This window comes from Somniosus microcephalus, chromosome 7 (genome assembly GCF_052327205.1).
Source record: "Somniosus microcephalus isolate GS21.2 chromosome 7, FLI_Smic_1.0, whole genome shotgun sequence".
Classification (NCBI taxonomy): Eukaryota; Metazoa; Chordata; class Chondrichthyes; order Squaliformes; family Somniosidae; genus Somniosus; species Somniosus microcephalus.
Genome location: NC_140993.1, coordinates 167558220 through 167583003, shown reverse-complemented (window position 1 = coordinate 167583003; position 24784 = coordinate 167558220).

Here is a 24784-nt window from a genome sequence, read left to right as displayed (position 1 = left end):
GAGATTGTTCATATCTTACAGGAACACCTAAACCCTACACCACTGCTGATAACAGAAAGATTCAAGTTTATTAAAAGAAACCAGCACAAAGATGAGAGCAATGCTGACTATCTTACGGAACTACGCAAGTTATCGAAGCACTGCCAGTTCGGAGCAGGACTGGCAGACACCTTACGGGATAAGTTTGTCTGTGGGCTCCAGAGTGAAGGAACCCAGAAACGACTACTTTCAAAAAAGGACCTGACGCTAGAACAGGCTTTCAGCGTGGCAGTATCCTACGAAGCAGCAGCATGGGGAGCTGCGGAAATACAACAGAAACCACAAGAATACAGCGCTAACGAAATGGCGTATGGAGCCGAAAAGTGCTATCGCTGCGGCAGAACAACCCATGAGCAGAAGGACTGATGGTTTAAAGACAAAATATGCAGGCAATGCGGGAAAATGGGACATATAGCAAGAGTCTGCAGGTCGGGAAAGGAGACCAACACGACAAGAACTACTAAGGAACAGTACAGGAAAGTAAAGAAACTGACAGATAGTAGTTCAGAAGATCAGGAGAGTGATAAGGACTCCGGGAGCAGGCGACTAAGTTGTTTAAAGTTACACAACGTGATCGCAAAAGAAGATCACCGAACCATTTGGGTCACCCTCATGATAGCTGTGTCCCCAGTGAAGATGGAATTGGACACAGGATCAGCCCTAACTGTCATGAATCGACGAGACTATGAGCGGCTATTCTCACACATAAGGGTGCCAGTTGAATATAACGGAAAGGAAACACAGAAACTATACATGTATATACTACGAGATGGAGGACCACCATTATTGGGACGTGAATGGATCCGAAGACTACAATTGGATTGGCATTCCATTCTGGCACTAACTGTGACTGACAATAAAGAGGATGACGTCACACCTGGATGTCTGTCACAAATTCTATCTGACTCGGAAGAGGTGTTCCAACAAGAACTTGGGACTCTAAAAGGAGTAAAGGCAACCACAAAGATTGAGGATAACGCAACCCCAAAATTTTTCAAGGCCAGACCGGTGCCATACGCAATACGCCCAGCTGTGGAAGCTGAACTGGAGAGTCTGGAGCGTTCGGGGGTGCTGTCTAAGGTGGACTGGAACGAGTGGGCCACACCCATCATTCCTGTAATGAAGAAAGCATTGAGCAGCACGCCTGGGGAGCCAAGGAAGGTTCGCATCTGTGGGGACTTCAAGGTGACTGTGAACTCAGTCCTGCACACAGTACAGTATCCGCTTCCACGGATAGAAGATATTTTCGCCTCACTATCTGGAGGGAAACATTTTACAAAGATTGACCTGGCTCAAGCGTATCTACAAATGGAGGTGGAAGAAGCATCTAGGAAATACCTCACGATAAACACTCACAAAGGCCTTTACCAGTACAATCGACTGGTACTTGGGGTAGCATCGGCCCCGGCTATGTGGCAGAGGGCAATGGAAAAAGTCCTGCAACGGATCCCGGGGACCCAGTGTTATTTGGACGACATCCTGGTTACGGGCGAAAATGACAATGAACACCTTGCCAACCTGGAACAGGTGCTCACGAGATTGCAGGAATATGGGCTACGAGCCAACCGTCCCAAATGCGAGTTCTTCAGGAGACAAATCTCGTATTGTAGCCACATGATTTGATGAGGAAGGGTTGCATAAGTCGCCGGACAAGATTGAGGCTGTAGTCAAGGCTCCAGCACCAGAAAATGTGTCACAACTGAGGTCGTTCCTCGGGCTAGTGAACTACTACCATAAGTTCTTGCCGAATTTATCTACAATTCTGCACCCACTGAACGCCCTCCTTCAAACTGGTGTAACATGGAAATGGAGTGATGAGTGTAAGCATGCCTTTCAGGAATGTAAATGCCAAATCACTTCAAAAGAAGTATTGGCCCACTACAACCCAACACTACCGATTCGGTTGGCATGTGATGCGTCACCTTACGGCATTGGAGCAGTGCTGTCACACAAATTCCGTGATGGTTCAGAGAGGCCAATAGCCTTTGCATCGCGCTCGCTAACCTCAGCCGAGCGTAACTATGCCCAGATTGACACGGAGGCCCTCAGCCTGGTGTGGGGGGTGAAGAAGTTCAATCACTATCTGCACGGGCAGAAATTCACCCTACTGACTGATCATCAACCCCAGGTCTCAATTTTTAACCCAAAGAAGGGCGTTTCGGTGATGACGGCGCAACGGCTGCAAAGATGGTCACTTTTTCTAGGGGCACATCAGTATGACATAGAGTACAAAGGTACGAAACAACATGGAAACGCTGATGGGCTGTCGCGCCTACCATTGCCTACGGTGGAAGAAGCACCTGCAGTGGACCCTGTGGAGAAATTCCTTGCGACCATAGTTGAATGTTTGCCTGTTACAAATGCAAGTATTGAGAAGGAAACCCGAAATGACCCGACACTCTCTCGCGTCTATGATTTGACGGTGAAGGGATGGCCAGCATATGGCGACTCACTGTTGCCAGCATTCTCGCCAAGGAGGGAACAGCTGTCAGTGTGCCGGGGAACCTTGATGTGTGGATCCTGAGTGGTAATTCCACCCAAGTTGAGAGATAGAGTACTCAATGAGCGTCACGAGGGTCATCTGGGAGGGGTAAAAATGAAAAGCCTAGCCAGGGCGTTTGTGTGGTGGCCGGGAATCGATAAAGAAATCGAGGATATGGCCAAGAGATGCACAGGATGCCAGAAGGTCCAAAACGCTCCACCACAGGCCCCGCTACATCCATGGGAATGGTCCTCGTCTCCATGGCAAAGGGTACACATTGCTTTCACTGGTCCATTTATGGACTCAATGTTTCTAATCGCTGTGGACGCCCATTCGAAATGGCCAGAGGTCATTAAAATGTCCTCCACCACCACGGAGAAAACTATTGCAGTCCTAAGGACCATCTTCGCCAGGAATGGGTTGCCAGAACAGATCTGTTCCGACAATGGCCCACAGTTTGTGTCTGAGGATTTCTGGAGGTTCCTGAAGAATAATGGGGTGAAACATTACACATCTGCCCCATATCATACAGCCACAAATGGATTGGCTGAGAGGTTTGTTCAGACCTTTAAAAAGGCCATAAAGGCAATGTATAATGACGACATACCACTGCAACACAAGGTGGATAACTTCCTGTTTGCTTACCGGAATGCGACACATGCAGTAACCAACCAAACTCCAGCCGTACTGTTTTTCAACCGGAGATTAAGATGTCGCTTGGATTTGCTCAAACCAAACATAAGACGAGATGTTGAGGATAAGCAGTTCCAGCACATAAATGAGAAGCCAACCAGAAGCTTCAAGATAGGGCAACCAGTCTTGGCCCGCGACTACCGAACAGAAAAATGGCAGCCAGGCGCGATATGCACACAGCAGGGACCACTAATGTACACAGTGGACGTTGGAGAGAGCACCGTGAGACGCCATGCTGACCAGATTCTAGAGTCACTGGAACAAGCCAAACCTGTACCACAAGCATGTGCACCTGGTAATGAGCCCGAAGTACAGATTGCGTCTACCTCAGAAGCAGGGGTATTGGAAGCTGACGAACCAACCAATGACAATGAGCCAGAATTGACTCCACCGCCAGAACAGGATACTCGAGAAAGGTGCTATCCAGTCCGGATCAGGAAGCCTCCTCAAAGACTGAACTTATAAATGACTATTTCAGTTGATGTATATATTACTGAGAAAATTGTAATTGTAATTAGTTATTATTTAGTTGTTAAATGAATGTTATGTACTGTTTATCTAAAAGGGGAGGAATTGTTGTGTATGTACCTTTAAGGGAATAACTGGTCTTAGACTGCAGTACCGGCAGTGACCACCCCTGTATAAAAGGCCCTATCAGGCTTCTGTAGTTTCAGTTTCAAGCTGCCTCTTGTTCAGTAAAGTACCTGTTAACTGTTCTCCCGAAGTCCGTGTATTATTGAGGCGCGGACTTTACGGTGGGGGGGTTGACTGGGAGAGTGGCGGGGTGATTGGGAGAGGGAGGCAATGTTCGGGATAGGGAAGGGGAGATCAGAGGCCTGTAATTGTCTATTGGACTGCAGTTGGGAGAAGGACTCTTCCATATCTTGGCTGCACATTTAAGGGCCGTTGGTTGGGCTGCACGTAGACCTGGTTATCCTGCACTTAGCCGGGCCTGCGGCACCTGCATTCAGGGCAGCCCAATTTTACACAGGAAGCCTCCAGCAGGTGTTAGGCCCCCCATTTGCATATGCAAAGAGCCTGTTTCAGAAACTGGCCTTGGACGCCTATTCTTTTACCTATACCAATATGGGGTCAGCACAATCTGGCTCATAATGAGCACACGCTACCTTCCGCCATGTTAGAGTCTTGGGCGCCGGTCCTGCACTTGCAGTGTAAGAAAGATATTGAGAAAAACGGAGAAAAATACAGTACAGATTCACTCAGATGTTGCCTGGTATGAGGAAATACAGAGACTTGAAAAACTGGCCAGAATTTTCCCTACCTGGGCGGGTCCACCAGTGCGGGTGGTGCCATGGTGGGTCGTAACCCCACTGCTGGCTCCATCCCACTGCTAAAAATGGCTTTCCCTGAATAGGGCCTATTAAGTTCGCCCTGCACATTATCCGGCCCAATTAAATGGTGCGGGTCTGGTGACATAATCGATGACGCATTTTCAGCTAGGATATTTAAAGGGACCATGGCCACAATGGATTTGAATGTCAATGTAACATAGTGCTGTCAGTGCACTACAGCAATGGAGGGCTGCAAACACTGACACTGACTGCACAGAGGCAGAGGGCTGCACCCAAGTTTTCTGATGAATCCTTCCATATGCTTATGGAGGGAGTCACAGCAAGCAGGGAGGTCCTCTTCCCTTCCAATGGGTGGAAGAGACCTCCCCAGGACACCAAAACAGCCTGGTTGCACATTGCAGAGGAGGCAAACAGCAGGGATGTGGTCAGGAGGAGCTGGGTGCAGTGCAGCATATGTTTCATTGATCTCATTAGATTAGGAAACATGAGTACAAAGCCACACTCATCTTCATCCTGCTGTGTCTCGCATCACATCCCCATCATTCTGCCTTCCCAACCCTACCCCTGCACATCCTTACTCACACCAACTTACCTTGCACATCCACCCATCTCTCTCTCTCTTCATTATCACATCCCCATCTGATTAACCACCCCTTACACTCACCCTCATCCTAACACAAGGAGGCCATTTGGCATTGGCACAGCACTCCCTCATATTCTCCCTCTACAGATGTAACCCATTCATTCCTTACACTCATTCCATCACTCTCACTCAACCTTCTCTTCTTTCCTTCCTTGCAGGAAAAGAGAGCCCAAAATAAGAGGGAGAGGGGGAGAACCGGCAGTGGTACTCCATCATTTGCAAACCTTACAACAGCAGAGGAGGCTGCTTTTGAAATATCTGGAGTCGCCGAGCAGCTGGAGGTGGGAGACAGAGAGAGGGGGACACCTCAGCATCCTGATGACAGAAATACATATCATGGCATAAATCAGCCACTCATATGGGGACTGATGTCAACAGCCACTGAATGATCATCATGTGCATAATGGTATCTGTACCCATTCTTCAAATTATATATCTAACTCATCTCTTTACTCTCCCACAGGTCCATAAAGAACCCCCCCGCCCCCACTGTCCAGGTGGAAGAGCAAAACGACTCCTCAGAGGAGCCTCCAGCCTCTGAGGGCACACCTGAGTGGGTGCCACGCGAGTTACAGTAGCGTTGTCACCTGGTGTCTCACAACTCACAAGTGAGCAAGAACAGATGGTGGAGACAGGGACATCAGTGGAGAGTCCTTGCCAGAAGGTGCAGGATGGGCCCAGCTCTGCTCAGCTGCATGCAGACGCTGAGCCTTGGGGGCCGTCCAGAAAGCTGGTGTTCCTGGAGGTGCAGCAAGAAGTGCAGGAGGCTGTGACAGGTTTGGCGAGCGTAATGTCTGCAAATGTTCAGAGAATAGAGGAGTCTACCCTCATTTACCCCAACAAGGAGGGTAGATGAGGGTAGTGTGTTTACAGATGTAACCCATCCATTTCTTACACTCATTCCATCGCTCTCACTCAACCTTCTCTTCTTTCCCTCCTTGCAGGAAAAGAGAGCTTGATGTAGTGTATATGGACTTTAGCAAGGCTTTTGGTAAGGTTCCACATGGCAGACTGGTCACGAAGTTAAAAGCCCATGGGATCCAGGGCAAAGTGTTAAGTTGGATTCAAAACTGGCTCGGAGGCAGAAAACAGAGGGTAATGGTTGATGGGTGTTTTTGTGACTGGAAGGCTGTTTCCAGTGGGGTTCTGCAAGGCTCAGTACTAGGTCCCTTGCTTTTTGTGGTGCATATCAATGATCTAGACTTGAATATAGGGGGTATGATTAAGAAGTTTGCAGATGATACTAAAATCGGCTATGTGGTTGATACTGAAGAAGGAAGCTGTAGATTGCAGGAAGATATCAATAAATTGGTCAGGTGGGCAGAACAGTGGCAAATGGAATTCAATCTGGAGAAGTGTGAGGTAATGCATTTGGGGAGGGCTAACAAGGAAAGGGAATACGCATTAAATGGTGGGACATTGAGTAGTGTAGAGGAATAAAGGGACCGTGGAGTGCATGTCCACAGATCCCTGAAGGTAGCAGGCCAGGTAGTTAAGATGGTTAAGAAGGCATACTGAATGCTTGCCTTTATTAGCCATGGCATAGAATACAAGAGCAGGGGGGTTATGCTTCAACTGTACAAAACACTAGTTAGGCCTCAGCTAGAGTACTGCATGCAGTTCTGGTCACCACATTACAGGAAAGATGTGATTGCACTAGAGAGGGTACAGAGGAGATTTACAAGGATGTTGCCAAGAGTAGAGAATCTTAGCTATGAGGAAAGACTGGATAGGCTGGGTTTGTTTTCCTTGGAACAGAAGAGGCTGAGGGGAGACCTTATTGAGATGTATAAAATTATGAGGGGCCTAGATAAAGTGGATGGAAAGGACTTATTTCCCTTAGCAGAAGGGTGAAAAACCAGGGGGCACAGATTTAATGTAATTGGTGGATGGTTTTGAGGGGATTTGAAGGGAAATTTCTTCACCCAGTGGGTTGTGGGGGTCTGGAACTCACTGCCTGAAAGGGTGGTAGAGGCAGAAAGCCTAACCACATTTAAAAAGTACTTGGATGTGCACTTGGGATGCTGTAACCTGCAGGGCTACGGACCAAGAGCTGGGAAGTGGGATTAGGCTGGATAGCTCTTTGTTGGCCAGCGCGGACACAATGGGCCAAAATGGCCTCCTTCCATGCTGTTACTTTCTATGATTCTACGATTCTCTGATTCTAGGAGTCAATCTCCAACATGAGCACCACCGTGTCGCAGGCGATGGCGACTGTAGGCTCCTCCATGGACAGGATGGCCACCTACATGGAGCAGCTAATGCACCACTCACATGAGCACATGGTCTCTATGGAGAATAGATGGCTATCTATGGAGGATAGATGGCTATGTATGGAGAATAGATGGCAGAGGCTCATAGACCTGCTCTCTAGGAAACCTGGGTCCTTATGGCCCCACTGATGTGCAGCAAGGTGCTCTCCAGCTCCTTGGCAGCAGAGAAGTGAGCAGGCTGCCTCTACCTCTGCTGAAGCAAAAGGACTAGCACCTTGTAGAAGTGTGATAAATCCAGAAAGTGGAACAAGGAACTCAAAGAGGCTAAATGTTAGAATTAACACGAGTACTTTATTAACAACTGGGAAACACGTTTACAGACCGCCTGCATCAGCATCCTGGCATTCCACCTTGTGCTGACCTATACAGGAAGCAAACCTCTGACCTTAACAGGAAGCAAACCTCTGACCTTAGTAGCAGCATTGGCTACAGCACCACCTGGTGGATAACCTTAATCATAACATCCCAGATTACTATATCCCTCCTCCCTTAAGATTTCAGTATGAATTTCTTAACAAACAACCATTCCTGAGGGTCACATAAGGAGTCTCCATTCATCATGTTCCATACTTGACGAACCTAACAGTTCAGCATCAATCTTTCTGGTGGCTTGCGAGCCCTTTGTGAATGTCTAACAGTAAAGTCCCTGCTTGTTTGTGGTGAAGCCACCAGCTGCTCCTGAGCAGTGCTCAGTGTATCTGACTCTGCAACGATGGTTTCCTCTTGACGGATAGGTTCCTGTGGAATTATCTCTGTCCCTGGTGTTGGCACCACAGATGCACTTGGATAACTGGGGGCAACCCTGTCTTCAGTCATTGCATCTGGAACCTTCATTTCAATTTCCCCTTGTCTGGGAAGTATCTGATCTACATGTCTGCGTACTACCCTACCATCTCCCAACATGACCTTGTATGATACTGGACCTGTCATTGAGTCTATGAAGCCAGGAATCCACTTTGGTCCATAACTGAAATTCCTGGTAAGGATCGCATCTCCTTCTCCAAAACTTCGGCCCTTTGTTCTTTTGTCATGGTTCTCTTTTTGTTTGTTTTGTCTGTTTTCCATTTTCCTTTTTAGGTCTGGGTGGACAAGGTCAAGAGTGGAGCGTAGTCTATGACCTAATAACATCTCAGCAGGAGAGAGTCCTGTGGTGGAGTGAGGTGTTATTCTGTAGCTGAACAGAACCCGTGACACTTTGGCTGCTAAACTCCCTTCTGCACTTTTTTTCATCATCTCCTTAAATGTTTGTACGGCTCTCTCCGCAAGTCCATTCGAGGACGGATGATATGGAGCCGAGGTCACCTGCACTATGCCATTTTTTCTCAAGAACTCTTTTGTCTCTGTACTCACAAAACAAGTGGCATTGTCACTGTGATATCCAAGTGGTAAGGTCAGACACTGAGAGAAGAGAGATATTAGGAACAAACCCAACTGTTTATTTACACGGTGTAGCAGAGGAACATATCTCTTACAAGCTGGAGGCCAGGCACAATTCTTATTGCACGAGCACAAGATGGAGGATCCACCTCTGAGTCATACCCATAATACGATGCCACATTATCGTATTAACTGGTGTACCAGGACATTGAATACATGACCCATTACCTTAAATACTGGTGAATGTGAACCTTTAATATTTGGCTCCATCTGGTGGATAACTTAAACATTACATCCCAGATTACTATATCCCTCCCCTCTTAAATTGAACATTAATTTCTGAACAACATTCTTAAAAAGTCCCATAAGGAAACTCCTTTAACGATAGTCCATACTGAATGAATCTAGCAGGTCGTTATCAATCTCTCTGGCGGCTTGTGAGTCCTTGCTGAACGTTTTACAGTCAAGTCCCTGCTTGGTTGTGGTAGAGCCACCTGCTGCTCCTCAGCAGTACTCAGAGTATCTGACTCTGCTACGATGGTTTCCTCTTGACGAAGGGGTCCAGGTGGAACTGGCTCTGTTCGTGGTGGTGGTACCACCAATGCATTTGGATAACTGGGGGCCAACTTGTCCTCCGACATCTCCTCTGGAACTTCCATTTCGATTTCCCCTTGTCTAGTCAGTATCTGATCTACATTTCTGCGTACTACCTGACCAGTTCCCACCATGACCGTACATGATACTGGAACTGTCATTGAGTCTATGACGCCAGGAATCCATTTTGGACCATAACTGAAATTCCTGGTAAGGACCGCATCTCCTTCTCCAAAACTGCGGCTGTTTGTCCTTCTGTCATGGTTCTCCTTCTGTCATGGTTCTCCTTTTGTTTGATTTGTCGGTTTTCTACCTTCCGTTTTAGATCTGGGTGAACCAGGTCAAGAGTGGAGCGTAGTCGACATCCTAACAACAGCTCAGCAGGAGAGAGTCCTGTGGTAGATTGAGGTGTTATTCTGTAGCTGAACAGAACTCATGACACCTTGGCTGCCAAACTCCCTTCCGTACTTTTTTTCATCATCTCCTTAAATGTTTGTACGGCTCTCTCCGCAAGTCCATTTGAAGACGGATGATATGGAGCTGAGGACACATGCACTATGCCATTGTTTCTCATGAACTCTTTTGTTTCGGTACTCACAAAACACGTGGCATTGTCACTTACTACGATCTCCGGTGGCCCTTGGTTACTAAAACTCCTACGCAGGCAGTCTATAGTAACAGTAGAGGAAGCAGAATTTACAGGATAAACATCCATCCATTTGGAATGGGCATCCATGATTATGAGGAACATCTTTCCCATGAATGGACCCGCATAATCTACATGTAATCTTCTCCATGGTTTATCCGGCCACTCCTAGGGGTGGAGAGGAGCCGCTGCTGGTGCCTTTCTGTGTACTTGACAAGTGCTGCATGTCTTGACTAGATTTTCTATCTCCTCATCTAGCTTTGACCACCACAAGTAACTCCTTGCCAAGGCTTTCATATGCGAAACTCCAGGATGACACTGATGTAGTTGCCCTAGGATAGACTGTCATGCTGGCTGTGGAATAAGCACTTGTGCTCCCCACAACACGCAACCATCCTGCACACCCAGCTCTGTCTTCCTGACACTGTAAGGTATGAAATCAGTCCCTTCCGGATGCTGTGGCCAACCCCTCATCACATATTCTCGGACTCTAGACAGTACTGGATCTTTACCGGTCCATGTCCTTACTTGTTCAGCGGTCACAATTGCCGTGTCCGTGTCCTCCAACATCAAAACTCTGTCCTCTGGAGCTGCATGGATAGGTGTACCTGGCAGTGGAAGATGGCTCAAGGCATCTGCGTTCCCATGGTACTTGCCTGCCTTGTAAACGATGACATACTCATATGCCCTCAACGTCACTGCCCACCTCTGGACCCGGGGTGACGCCATCTGTGGAACTGCTTTCATTTCATTGAAAAGAGAGAGAAGAGGTTTATGATCGGTGCATATGGTGAACTTCCTGCCATATATGTACTTGTGGAACCTCTGTAACCCAAACATTACTGCTAACCCCTCTTTGTCTAACTGGGAATAGTTTTTTTCCGCTGGTGTTAGAGTTCGGGACACAAACCCTATTGGTCTTTCAGTTCCATCTTCCATGCAGTGTGAAAGAACTGCCCCCACCCCGTAAGGTGAAGCGTCACAAGAGAGAATGGTGTCTTTCTCTGCACTGTAGTGAACCAGCACATCCGATGACAGCATCAGTTTCTTGGACTGTTCAAATGAAACCCCCTGCTCCTCTCCCCACTGCCACTGTGTCTCCTTGCGCAGTAGTTTGTGAAGAGGTGCTAACACAGTTGATAAGTTTGGTAAAAACCTGTTAAAATAGTTCAGCAGTCCCATGTAAGCTTTTAACTCAGCCACATTTGTAGGAGCAGAGGCACCCTGCAGTGCTTTACCTTCTCCTTGAGTGGATGGAGCCCGGTGGCGTCCACTCTGTGTCCCAGGAACACTGCCTCATTCCCCAGGAAAGTGCACTTACTCCTATTGAGCCGGAAACCTGCCCTCTCCAATCTCTGTAGTACCTCTCTCAGAGTGCTCAGATGCTCCTGGTCGGTTCTTCCCGTCACCAGAATGTCATCCAGATAGATGGAAACATGTGGAATCCCTTGCAGTACACCTTCGATTGTCCTCTGGAAGATAGCTGGACTAGATGAGACACCAAACAATAAACGGTTATATGTAAACAAGCCCTTGTGTGTATTTATGGTGACATACTTCTTTGATTCATCATCCAGTGCAATCTGCAAGTAGGCATGACTCATATCCAACTTTGTGAATTTCTTTCCTCCAGCCAGGTTTGCAAAGAGATCCTTTGTTTTGAGAATAGGATACTGCTCTAGTTTGGACACCCGATTGACAGTCAATTTATAGTCTCCACAGAGTCTTACCGAATTGTCCGGTTTTAAAACAGGTACTATGGGTGCTGCCCATTCCGAACATTTCACCGGCTCCAGTATGTTCTCTCTTAATAGACGGTCAAGCTCAGCCTCTACCTTTGGCTTCATGGCATAAGGCACAGGTCGTTGTTTAAAAAACCTTGGCGGTGCCGCCTTGTCTACATAAATCTTAGCTGGCGGGCCATTAAATGTGCCAAGTTCCTCCTTGAACACACTCTCATGTTCACTCAACACTTCTTGCAAAGTCAACTGTTTGCCCGCATCTATTTGATGTACTGCTCCCCAGTCTAATTTAAGTTCTTTTATCGAGCCCCGACCTAACAGGTTTGGTCTGGTACCCAATACTATAACTACAGGTAGCTGTTCCAATGTGTCCCTGTGTTGCACAATTAACTTAGCTGTACCTAATGTCGCTTCTCGTTCACCTGTATATGTTTTAAGATGCAGGGAGCAAGGCTTTAACTCTGGAACTTTTGCACGGTTCCACAATTTTGAGTACTCTGCCTTGTTCATTATGGTCATGCTGCACCCTGTATCCACTTCAAAGTTCACCTTAGAGTCATTTACTGTCAGTTGCAATGTGATGGGAGCCACTTTTGGAATGTTCTCTAACATGCTATACATTATGAACATGTCCTCTTCTTCCTCAGCTTCCCCGCTGATGTGGTGTGCTCCATGCTTTTTCACTTCTCTCCCTTGGTTTTGCTGTCCTCCCCCTTTTGGTTTGGATTCCTCCACAGGTGATTTCGCCCTGCAAGCTCGTTTTATGTGTCCTTGTTTCCCACACTTGTAGCACTTTTCCTCCAGAAACCGGCATTCACTCGCCAGGTAATCACCCTTGCATCTATAACATGCCTTCACATGCTCACGTTGTGGTTTCTGACACATGTTCAACTTGTGCACAACAACCTGACCTGCAACTTGCGTAGCATTAGCGCTGTCTGAACCCTGTATTTCTTTTACATCTCGGTTCGCTGTCTCTATGGCTTGAGCAAGTTCCAATGCTTTTTCATAAGTAAGTCCCGTCTTGGATAATAATCTACGCTGCATTCGGTTGTCCATAATTCCGCAAACTAGCCTATCTCGCAGCATTTCCTTCAGGTTGTTCCCATAATTGCAATCTTGTGCTAATTTACGCAACACCGCTACATAGTCCATTACGCTCTCTTCCTCTTTCCTGTTCCTTGAATTCAACTTGAACCGCTGTACAATCTCACTAGGGTAAGGGTTGAAATGTTCTTTTAGCAAAGCCACTAATTCAACAAATGATTTGTCTCCAGGCTTTTCAGGACTGAGCAGATTTTTCATCAAACTGGATGTTTGGCTTCCCACTGAACTAAGCAGAATGGCTTTCCTTTTTCCAGCATCATTTATTTCATTTGCTTCAAAAAAATAACCCCACACTTCACAGTATTCTTCCCAGGTTTGTGCTTGAATATCAAAAGCGGAAACCGTTCCTACCGTGGCAGCCATGCTCTCTTCCAGCTTGTAGCTAACTTTAGCTCGTGATTTTGTTGTTTAAACGTCCCGGCAGACTTTTCTTCTTTATGCAGGGTCCTTTAGTTGCCTCGTCGCCAAATGTGATAAACCCAGAAAGTGCAACAAGGAAATCAAAGAGGCTAGATGTTAGAATTAACATGAGTACTTTATTAACAACTGGGAAACACGTTTACAGACAGCCTGCATCAGTATCCTGGCATTCCACCTTGTGCTGACCTATACAGTAAGCAAATCTCTGACCTTTTTAAAAAAAAATTATTCATTGATGGGATGTGGGCATTGCTGGCTAGGCCTGCATTTAGTGCCCATCCCTAATTGCCCTTGAGAAGATGGTGGTGAGCCGCCTTCTTGAACTGCTGCTGTCCATATGGTGTAGGTATACCCACAATGCTGTTAGGAAGGGAGTTCCAGGATTTTGGCCCAGCGACAGTGAAGGAACGGCGATACAGGTCCAAGTCAGGATGGTGTGTGGCTTGGAGGGGAACTTGGAGGTGGTGATGTTCCCATGCGTCTGCTGCCCTTGTCCTTCTAAGTGGTAGAGGTCGCGGGTTTGGAAGGTGCTGTTGAAGGAGCTTTGGCGAGTTGCTGCAGTGCATCTTGTAGATGGTACACACTGCAGCCACAGTGCGCCGGTGGTGGAGGGAGTGAATGTTGAAGGTGGTGGATGGAGTGCCAATCAAGTGGGCTGCTTTATCCTGAATGGTGTCGAGCTTCATGAGTGTTGTTGGAGCTGCACTCATCCAGGCAAGTGGAGAGTATTCCATCACACTCCTGACTTGTGCCTTGTAGATGGTGGAAAGGCTTTGGGGAGTCAGGAGGTGAGACACTCGCCGCAGAATTCCCAGCCTCTGGCCTGCTCTTGTAGCCACAGTATTTATATGGCTGGTCCAGTTCAGTTTCTGATCAATGGTAACCCCCAGGATGTTGATAGTGGGGGATTCAGCGATGGTAATGCCATTGAATGTCAAGGGGAGATGGTTAGAGTCTCGCTTGTTGGAGATGGTCATTGCCTGGCACTTCTGTGGTGCGAATGTTACTTGCCACTTGTCAGACCTTAACAGGAAGCAAACCTCTGACCTTACTAGCAGTATTGGCTACAGCACCACCTGGTGGATAACCTTAATCATAACATCCCAGATTACTATAAGAAGCATGAGGAAGAGAAAGATGACACACAAGTAGTTTCACAAGGGTAGCCACTTGGGTGTTTTATCCAATGTTCATGTAACCTTTCCATTAATGTGCTGTCAAACATAAAAATCTTTATTTTCAACATTTTCTGGTCTTGGACAGATTTGTGTGCGCCTATGTAAGTGGCTTAGTGAGTTGCTGTGAATGGTGAGACATAACGGTACCTCCAACAAAGGTGGTGAGTGTGAAAGAAATGGCTTGGTCATTGCAGGGATGTATTTTTGGTGTTGCTGTGGGGTGGTGCCAATCTGGCGCATCATGTGTCAGCCAGGGTGTACAGAGTCAAGTGAAATAAATCTGGCCATGGTGAGGCCATCCCTGGCCTCCCGGGCAGCAATGTGCTTGGGTGCTGATGCCCTCTGTCCTGTGCAGCATCAGGTGATTGCGGAGAAGGTTGGTGTTATTGTTGGTGCTGCTGGTGTGCCTGGTGCTGCTGGTGTTGGAGCTGATCGTGGTCAGGTTCTGAGGACCAAGGTGAGACAGTATAAATGGCACCCATGCTGATGGAATTGATGGCAGTTGAAGTAGAGATGACAGAAGCAATCTGTTAATGGTGAAAGAGGTTCTTTCAATGAGGTGACACTGGATGGAGACTTTACTGGAAAGACTGCAGCCTGCAGAATCTGTGCTGGAAATGCAATGAGAAACAGCTTCTGCTGAGGAAAGTGATCATCTGTCAGGTGGGAGCTTTTATACTACATTTCATGCTGTCAACTAGTCAGCTGGAGCAATGGCCACTGAACTCCCGCCTCAGGTTGACAGACGTGGCTCCCGAGCAACGTGTTTCCCGTGGCCGTCCAGTTAAATTTAAAAGGTAAAGTTAAAACCACCCTTAAAGATCTGACAACTAGCTATTAATAATTTAAATTGGGTCGCCCGCCTCTGCTGGTTGGGTCGGGTCCATGCTGCCAGACGTGCCTGGGAGAAAGGCGCATGGGAGTGGGATGATAGCAGGTTCCTGACTCGCTCCCAAAAATAACAACTTTCCCACCCGACCCGCCACCGATCTCGCCCGCTACCACCCCGGAAAATTCCAGCCATTGAGTCTGATTTTATTAGAACAGATGAGACTAATGGGATGAATATTGGATGTGTTCTACAATGGAAAGGCAATCTGTGCCACTAGGTCACTGCCCAGGTGGCAAAGTTGAAAACTGCTCTCACTGTTTCTTAATTTTGCCCATATAATTTTGCCTATCTGCTTTTGAATCCATTTTTAATATTGTTTTTGGTTCGTTTTTTTCACGTCATTTTTTTTCAGCCAATTCAGTGGTTGAAAGTGGCTTGTGGCAAGTGTTTTGAGTCACCAATTTTTTGCACTCCATCTACAAATTGGAACAATGGGTGTCACTATGGGAATCAAGCGGTACTTATTATTTTTCAGAAGAGGAGGAAGAACTGAAGAATGCCAGGGACGTGAGATGGCACCATAGGGGGACTGCTCCCATCCACCATTGCCCTCAAAATGCATATACAAGACCTGTTTGAGGAACAATGTATGTGGAGGCTAAGATTCAGCAGGTGTGTTGTGAGAGAGCTTTGCCTTATGCTGGACTTTGACTTGCCAAATGACAATGAACTGCCAAAGATACTATGCTTGTCACTTACTGAAATATCATCCAAGATATAGAGCACTGGGTATAGAACTTTGGTCAATTGTATAGAGCCTTGGTCAGACCCCAGCTGCGTTCAGTTTTGGACACAGCATCTCAGGAAGGCTATATTAGTCTTAGAGGAGGTGTAGTGCAGATCCACCAGAATACTGGGATTAGAGGGTTAAATTATGAGGGCAGGTTGCATAAACTTGGGTTGTGTTCCTTTGAGTTTATAGGATTTAGGGGTTATTTAATCAAGGTGTTTAACATTTTAAAAGGATTCGATAAGGTAGTTACAGAGAAACTATTTTGTCTGATGGAGGAATCAAGAACGAGGGAATATAATCTTAAAATTAGAATTAAGCCATTTAGGAGGGAAATCAAGAAGAAGTTTTTCACACAAAGGGTAGTAAAAATCTGGAACACAATTCCCCAAAAGCCTGTGGATGCTGGGTCAATTGAAGCCTTCGAGACTGAGATAGATAGATTTTTTGTTCAGTAAGGGTATCAAGGGATATGGAGCAAAGGCGGGTAAATGGAGTTGAGGTACAGATCAGCCATGATCTGATTGAATGGCGGAGCAGGCTTGAGGGGCTGAATGGCCTACTCCTGTTCCTATGTTCCTATAATAAGAATCCTCTTTTGACAGAACTTCAGCGTAACCAAATTTTACTTCCCTAAATATATTCGCCTATAAAATTGGACCTCGGTGTGAAGGGCCAACGTCCTGCGCCCAAGGACCTCTGACCTGATACTGGGTTAGGCCATTTTTCAGGTGTCCAAGGTGACCACTTAAAATAGGCGTTAGTCCCCTTGCCTATGCTAATATGGGGCCTAGCACCTGTTTTAGGACCCCTCTGAAAATTGGGCTGCCAGGCCTGCTCCGGTCAAGTATTATTGGTATAGATGCAGCCTAGAAAGCAGCTTACACCAAAAAAATAGATTTCTTAATTTTGATGTGAAGCCAGGAGGGGCCGGAGGGCTGGGGACTCCTCATTGCTGGATCCCCAGGGTGCAGAGTGCCAGAAATGACACACAAGTGCCACAGAAGGTGCCAAAATAAGTTGCACTGACATTTGTGAACAGGAAGGGGTTCCAGTCACTGAATGTTGTGCTTATCTGCAATGCCAATCAGGAGGTCCTGAATGTGAATGTTGGCATGCTGGCAGCTGCTGTGATGCTTTCATTCTGAACCGTTCTACATTCATTGACCTCTTCCATAATAACAAAAATGTCCTCAGAGCCAAGGCACACCTCCTACAGTGGCGGTTCATGACTCCACTGGGCAACCTAGAATGCAGGCAAACCTACACAGCAAGACTTGCGGCAGAGAAGACCACGTTGAAGAACAGATTTCGGTGTCTGAACACACCTAGAGGGGGGCTGCAGTACACACCCAAAAGGGTCAGAAGGATTATCATAGCATGCTGCACTCTGCATAATTCTGCACTCTGCATAATTCTGACCTGAATGAAGGCCATCAATTCAACTGCGATGGCGAGGAGCCAGTGCTGCCGAGGAAAGGGAGCTGCAGGCCCCAGCAATTCGGGATGATGAACATTTGAAGGGATCATCCATGCCTGCTGCAAAGGCCCTCCAAAACCAGATTGTGCTGGAGGTGATCAACCAGTTACCGAGAAAATGATCTTCTTTGAAACCACTGTGTATGTACCCGTCTACCTTTAAGGGAACTATTGAATGTAACCGTTCACCTTTAAGAGAACTACTTTAGGTGTGGCACTATTTGTTTGGCTTCTGTATACTGTAATACCGATAGTGACCACACCAGTATATAAGTGTTGTGGCAGGATAACTAGGGCAGATTCGCCCGGACCTTCGAATAGTAAAGACCTGTTTGTTTGTTACTTCTGAAGTCTGTGTATTTATTAACTGCACAACCCACAGACTTTACAGTGGCGACGAGTCCGATCGTACCCTGCGGCAAGACTACCAAAGCAACGAAGAGCGTCGAAGAGAGGCAACCGCCCTCGTCGTGCTGCTGAAAGAAAACACGAGGCTGCAGCAGGAGGAAGGAGGAAGACTTTAGCAACAAAAGCTTCCATTAGCAACAGGCATTGACTACCCTTCTACCACGGTGCAGAGTGAGCCGATCAGCAGGAAACAAGGCGGCCGCGGAGACTGTGAGTAGGGGAAGGTGTAGAGAATATCCGGAGGATAACGGCTGTGCACTCGACCACGGTCGAGGGGGAGCAGAGCTGGTCAGAAAGTCGGGTCCAACGGCGTCGTGAGACAGTCGGACCTCGATCGGCGGGAAAAGCCGGGCAGCGACCGCAGCCACGAAGCGCTGAGACTGGGAGTAGGCGCGGGAAGAGAAACCCAGCCGCAGCCGGGGAGGGAAACGTTGGTCTGCGAGAGGGCTGGGAGGCGAACAGGAACCGTGCGGGTGGGAGAGAGAGACAGAGCCGAGCAAGGGGAGAGAGACTGCGCGAGAGCCAGTCCAGCGGCTGAGCTGTCCTCCACCAACGGGGTAACCAGAGCCGGTAGAACCGAACGTGCGGGAGAGGGAGAGACAGAGCCGAGCAAGGGGAGAGAGACTGTGCGAGAGCCAGTCCAGCGGCTGAACTGTTCTCCACCAACGGGGCACCCAGGGCCGGTAGAACCGAACGTGCGGGAGAGAGAGCGACAGAGCCGGGTACGGAGAGAGAGACTGCGCGAGAGCCAGTCCAGCGGCTGAACTGTCCTCCGTTAACGGGGTGTACCCAGCGCCGGTAGAGCCGTGCGGGCGGGAGGAAAAGACAGAGCCGAGTAAGGGGAGCTGTGCGAGAGCCAGCCCAGCGGCTGAACCTGTCCGCTGTGGGGAAAGCGTACCCCTTCCACCAGGAAGAAACGCGGGAAGCCGCCATTAGGCGGAGGAGACGACAGAAGCGGGAAACCGCCATTGAAGGGGGCGGGGAGAGAAAGGAAGAGCGGGAAACCGCCATTTTCGCGGGAAAACCGCCATCTTAGAAATAAACAAATAAATAAGAATACTTAAAGAAATACTGGTGCTGCTCCCAAGGGAAGAAAGATGCCTAAGAGAGGGAATATTAACGATTTTAATTCTGAAATAGAAGACTGGGCCACATACGTGGAACGCATAGAGATCTATTGCGAAGCCAACAAAATAGAGGAAGACGACAAGGCGATAACATTGCTAAACTCGATGGGGGCAAAAACATACGGGCTCTTGAAGCATCTAATAGCACCAAATAAACCAGCGGATCAGACCTTCGAAGAGATTGTAGCAGTGCTGAAGGACCACTTGAACCCCACACCATTGATGCTGGCTGAACGATTCAAATTCTACGCAAGAACGCAGAGGAAAGACGAAAGCAATGCGGAATACTTGGTCGAACTGCGTAGGCTAGCGAAATACTGCCAGTTCGGAGGGAATCTGACAGAAGCGCTGCGGGACAAGTTCGTATGCGGATTGTCCAAAGAAGGGACGCAGAAGCGACTACTGGAAGAGAACGACCTCACACTGGACAGGGCTGTCCTTATAGCTGCATTGCACGAAGCCGCAGCGAAAGGAACGGCGGAAATGCAACTAAAGGCGGCGGCATTCGGGGTGGACCAAATTACTTCAAGCACAACAAAATGCTACCGTTGTGGGAAGACAACACATGACCAGAATCAATGCTGGTTTAAGAACCAAGAGTGTAGGAAATGTGGCAAACTGGGTCACATCGCGAAGGTATGCCGGTCCGGGAAAAAGACCAACAATCAAAGGAAGCCACCACAAGAAAGGTACAACAAGGTACACAAGGTGGCTGAGAAGAGTTCAGATGAACAGAATTCAGACTCAGACCCAAACAACCAGGAGCTGGGTAGTCTGAGAATCCACAATGTGGGTAAAGAAACGGATCTACAAACCATCTGGGTCATACTAAAAATAGCTGGAGTCCAAGTAAGAATGGAGCTGGACACTGGATCAGCTCTATCAGTCATCAACCGAAGGGACTACCACCGGCTATTCTCTCACATACCTTTAAGAAATACCAAGTTCATATTACAGACATACACGGGGCATAACGTATACCCCGTGGGGAAAATAAGAGTCAAGGTGAGAGATAGGGGTAAACAACACCCAAGAATGAACTTGTACGTATTACCTGAGGGAGGACCACCACTTCTAGGACGGGAGTGGATTAAGAAAATAGACATGGAAGGGCATTACCTAAAAGCCATAATGAGGGAGGACTCGGTGCAAGCTATTAGCTCAGATTCTGAAATGGATGATGATAAGACCAATTCGAATATGGAAGACAAGGCTAAAAGGGACTTGCCGACGATGGGGAAGAAAACGAAGACATGCAGAAGGACTTATGTTACCAAGAAGAATAAAGCTGCAGAGCAGAACTCCAGGTTGACAGAGAATTCTGAGCCTGTTCAAGCAAAGGATTCATCCACGACGGAAGAACACCGAGCTCGGACGCAAACTTATGTCAAAGTACGACAACAATTAGAACAGTTGAGTGACCGTCTCGTACAAGAGATGAAAAATATGGAAAAGTTCTGGGACACCGAGTGGGAGAACCTGGAAAGACAACAGAGACAGCTAGCTCAAGCAGAGAGTGACCATAGAGCCATCGTGGCCAAATACCAATCACATTCCCCTGATGCTGTTCAGGAACTAGAATATTTACAGAACGAACCAAAGGAAGAGGAATCTTCAGGAAGCCAGGATTTTATTCCAGTTCTTCTCTACGACTCCTTACAAGCAGAGTGTGAGAAGTTGAAAGAACAGTATGAACAGGCCCAGGCTACAATTCTGGAGGGGGTTAACTCGGCAACCTCCGAAAAGCTAGTTTCAGTAGAAGCATATGAACAACTAAAGGTTGAACATGAGCAAGAAGTCCAAAGGCTGCAGGAAATTCTTGATGAGCTCAAGGCCAAGACAGACTCATCGGTAGAAGTTCCATCCATAGATGAGAAATTAGAGGTGAAAAACATGGCAGAACATGAAAGACAGGATGTCCAAGAACTCATAAAAACATTGAAGGACACCCAAGACAAATATGAGGCGGCAATGACCGAGGTTCAACAACTTGAAGAACAGATTCAACTGGGAATCCTTTCAGGGGAAGAAAAGGAAACTGTAAGAAACTCAGAGACTGTAAGAATGGTCCCTGAACATGAACTAGAGAGCATCAGGGCGCAACTTTTCCGAGCGCTGAAAGCCAAAGTTCAAGAGGAACAGAAGGTGGAAGTATTGGAGGAAAAGGTGGATGAAATGGAGAAGACTCTGATCCACCGTGTTCCCAGGGAAGAGTTAACGGTCAGCCAACTCCTTCATAGGCTGAAGGACAAGACTCTGCAAGGGGAACAATCTGAACACGAGCTTCAATCTTCAGGGGGAACGAGTTCGGAGCTCTCAAAAGTCACGGAGATAGCTGAGGTGGCAACACAAATTTTACAAGGATGCCAAAAGTACGTTGAATCACGTCAAGGTGAACAGAAGAATGTGGAAACCGTTACTTCAGTAGAAGGATTAAATAGCCTGATAACGCAATTCCCGATGGAAGGGAAGGTATTGAACTCACAAATGAGGTCCGTCGTGAAGGAATGGCAGATAACCCAGGAAGAGCGGGATGAATATGAATGCATGAAGAAGTCTTTTCAAGAAAGATGTTTAGGGAAGGAACCACCGTCAGCTAACGTCCAGACGGGTGAGGAGGAAGAAGAAGGCTCTCTCGCTGGCCTAACTCAGGACGAACCCGAATATTACCATAACCTGTTGAGTGACGCTGAATATTACGAGGATGTGGTCTGCCCAGCTTGTGATGAAAACTCCCAAAGTGCTGAAATCCGGATGAAGCACTTAAGGTCTAAGGAACATAGAGAGTTGGTGGCGCTACAGCTGGCAGCCGAGAAAGGAGCTCCGAGAGTTTCAAAAAGGCAGAAAAGAAAAAGAACAAGCAGAAGATAATAACTGTCTAAAATATTAGCACTTCTACCATCTCAGGCAGGACACTACGAAAGGAGCTAATTTAGTTGAAAAACTGGAAAAGGTCAAGACAGCCAGTTGGTTGTAAAAGTCCGCACTGCTGGTTCAACAGGACGAAAGTTCAAGCTGTTACGTCAAGAAAAGGCTATGGAGGAGTCACGCTAGCCAGGTGAACCGGCTACACCAAAGAAATGTTGTTCGGAACGAGTCAAGATCAGAGACTGAATCTATGAACTGTTTCCGCAGAGACTGAACCTGTGAACTGTTCCCACCGAGATTATATCTGTAAATTGTTTTATATGACATTGACTCCACCGAGATTATATCTGTAATTTGTTTTATAGGAAGTTGAAGATATGTATGTTTAACGGGGACTCTGTAAGTAATAAGCTAAAAAGGGAGGATTGTAGTGTATGCACCCGTCTACCTTTAAGGGAACTATTGAATGTAACCGTTCACCTTTAAGGGAACTACTTTAGGTGTGGCACTATTTGTTTGGCTTCTGTATACTGTAATACCGATAGTGACCACACCAGTATATAAGTGTTGTGGCAGGATTGCTGGGGCAGATTCGCCCGGACCTTCGAATAGTAAAGACCTGTTTGTTTGTTACTTCTGAAGTCTGTGTATTTATTAACTGCACAACCCACAGACTTTACAACTACCTACTTTAGAAAATGACTGCTGAGCCATCCTCGATGGCCCAACAGAACTGTGCCAACATTCATCACCTGAGCATAATTGGCCACACCAGCGGAATGCTCTCTTTCAAAAATTACTTTCGTAGCCATGAACAACAAAGTACAAGATCAATGCAAAATATAAAGTAACAAAAACCACATTTTCTATTTGAAACTAACAATTATAGTATTCTGTATTTATACCCTTGCTGCTGAGGCAAGACTTCCTACCCCCCATTGCTGTTGCTACTTCTGAGTGCCTCAGAGCCAGTCTTCCAGGAGATGGGTCACTCCAAATGGTGCACAGAAAGGTCATGGGACTGAGGTGGCCCTCGGTGAGCCACTGCTGGCTGCATCTCTGGGTCCTGGATCTATAGCCCCATTGATCTGTTGAATGATCAGTCTAATGGCAACTATCAGATCTAGGTGCACTGGGCAGCCTGCCAACACACTTGACTCAGACCATGGAGGAGTCCACCATGTGTCAAGGCTTTGCACAGCTCAGGGAGATCACTCTGTCCTACATGAACTGAGTGGTCAGCTCCACATAGACCTGTGATGGAGCCTCTAGTGATAGCTTCCACATGGCAGCTAACACTGCTGTCATGTAAGCTTAGATGGCTACCATCTTGGCTCTGGGGTTTACTGTTGACAGGGGTTTCCACATTACTGCTGCACTCTGTTCGTGTGCAGATCCGTAGGAGTGCGGAGGTGCAGTCCCAGGAGAGTGGACTTGGCTCCATGGGAGAGGCATTTTCTGTTCTCTCTCAGGATGACAGCATATCTGTTCCCCGGCCACCCATTCTGCCAGTGCCCTTGCTACTGCCACACATCCAACTAGGTTAGACTGTATCAGCCCACGCCAAGATGCTGCAGTCTACAGTCGAACCCTCAAGGCTCAAAGCTGCTCAAGGTAGCCCACCATAGCCATCTGAATTGCCCTCTCTGGAAGATAAGCAGCCTTCCACCTCCCAAGCTGTAGTCACTGTTGTAGGAGCACTAGGAAATGAAAACAAGCCCAGAAGACAAGAACTAAGGGCTTGCACATGAAGAAAAGTAAAAGTAACTGGTGTCGAATTTTATAAAATGTTACACTTTACATATACATTTACATATATATATACAGTGTATGCGTATTTATATATAGATCAGCTGCAGACCTATTGAAATTCACAAGGTCAGGGGCTGGGTCTAGCAGAACTGGGCCTTTGGTGTCGGGGGGCACATTTAGAATGCCACCCAGCAGAAGAGGCCGCATACAGCAGTGTAAGTGGTCAGCTGGAGGGGGAAATACATTTCTTGACATCCCCCCATGAACCTCTTTGTAAGGGGGCCATTCTTAAATATGTGTATTGAATCCTCCTCTTTGAGGGTCCAGGCCTCAACCCCAGCCTGGATGTCAAGGTGGGTCCCATTATCCTGAGGCCATCGTGCAATCCCCAACCTACATTGTGACCCAGAACATACAAATCCTGGCTAAGCTTGTGACCATTCTGGTGGACTCCTATTGGACTTATGGTGGCAGTACACCAGAACAGCCACAGATTTTCAGGACCTTAGTTTTTAAGTAGTTGATCTCCCATGGAGTTGTACACAGGGAGTCAAGACCAAGTGGAGTCTTCAGGTGAAGTGAGGTTAGAGGGTGTTTTCATTGGGCCAGTGCTTTCAGTCTCCATTCTGCCCTTATTTTTATATTTTTATTAAAAATTCCTACATCCACACTTAGAATGGAAACTGCCTAAATAAACGTGTCATGCTATAATTACACACTTATGTCAGTGGTGGCACTGCAGCACCCCCACTGGTGGGAAGATGGAATTATTGTGTGACAGGTTTACGTAAGTAGTTTGGATTATGAATGTGGACTTAGGAATTTCTAATGGAAAAAAATTGACAGGCAATTTGCACCGATGTAACATTCTCAATATATCATAGATGGATTTGCTCTAGTTTTGTTCATAGGAAGTTGGACAACATGTTTGAGGAAAAGAGGAGGATTCAATGTTATAATGGAAATGCAGTATTGTGGTGGTATATTTTAGCAAGGTATTTTTCTGAATTTGTGCTTTCAG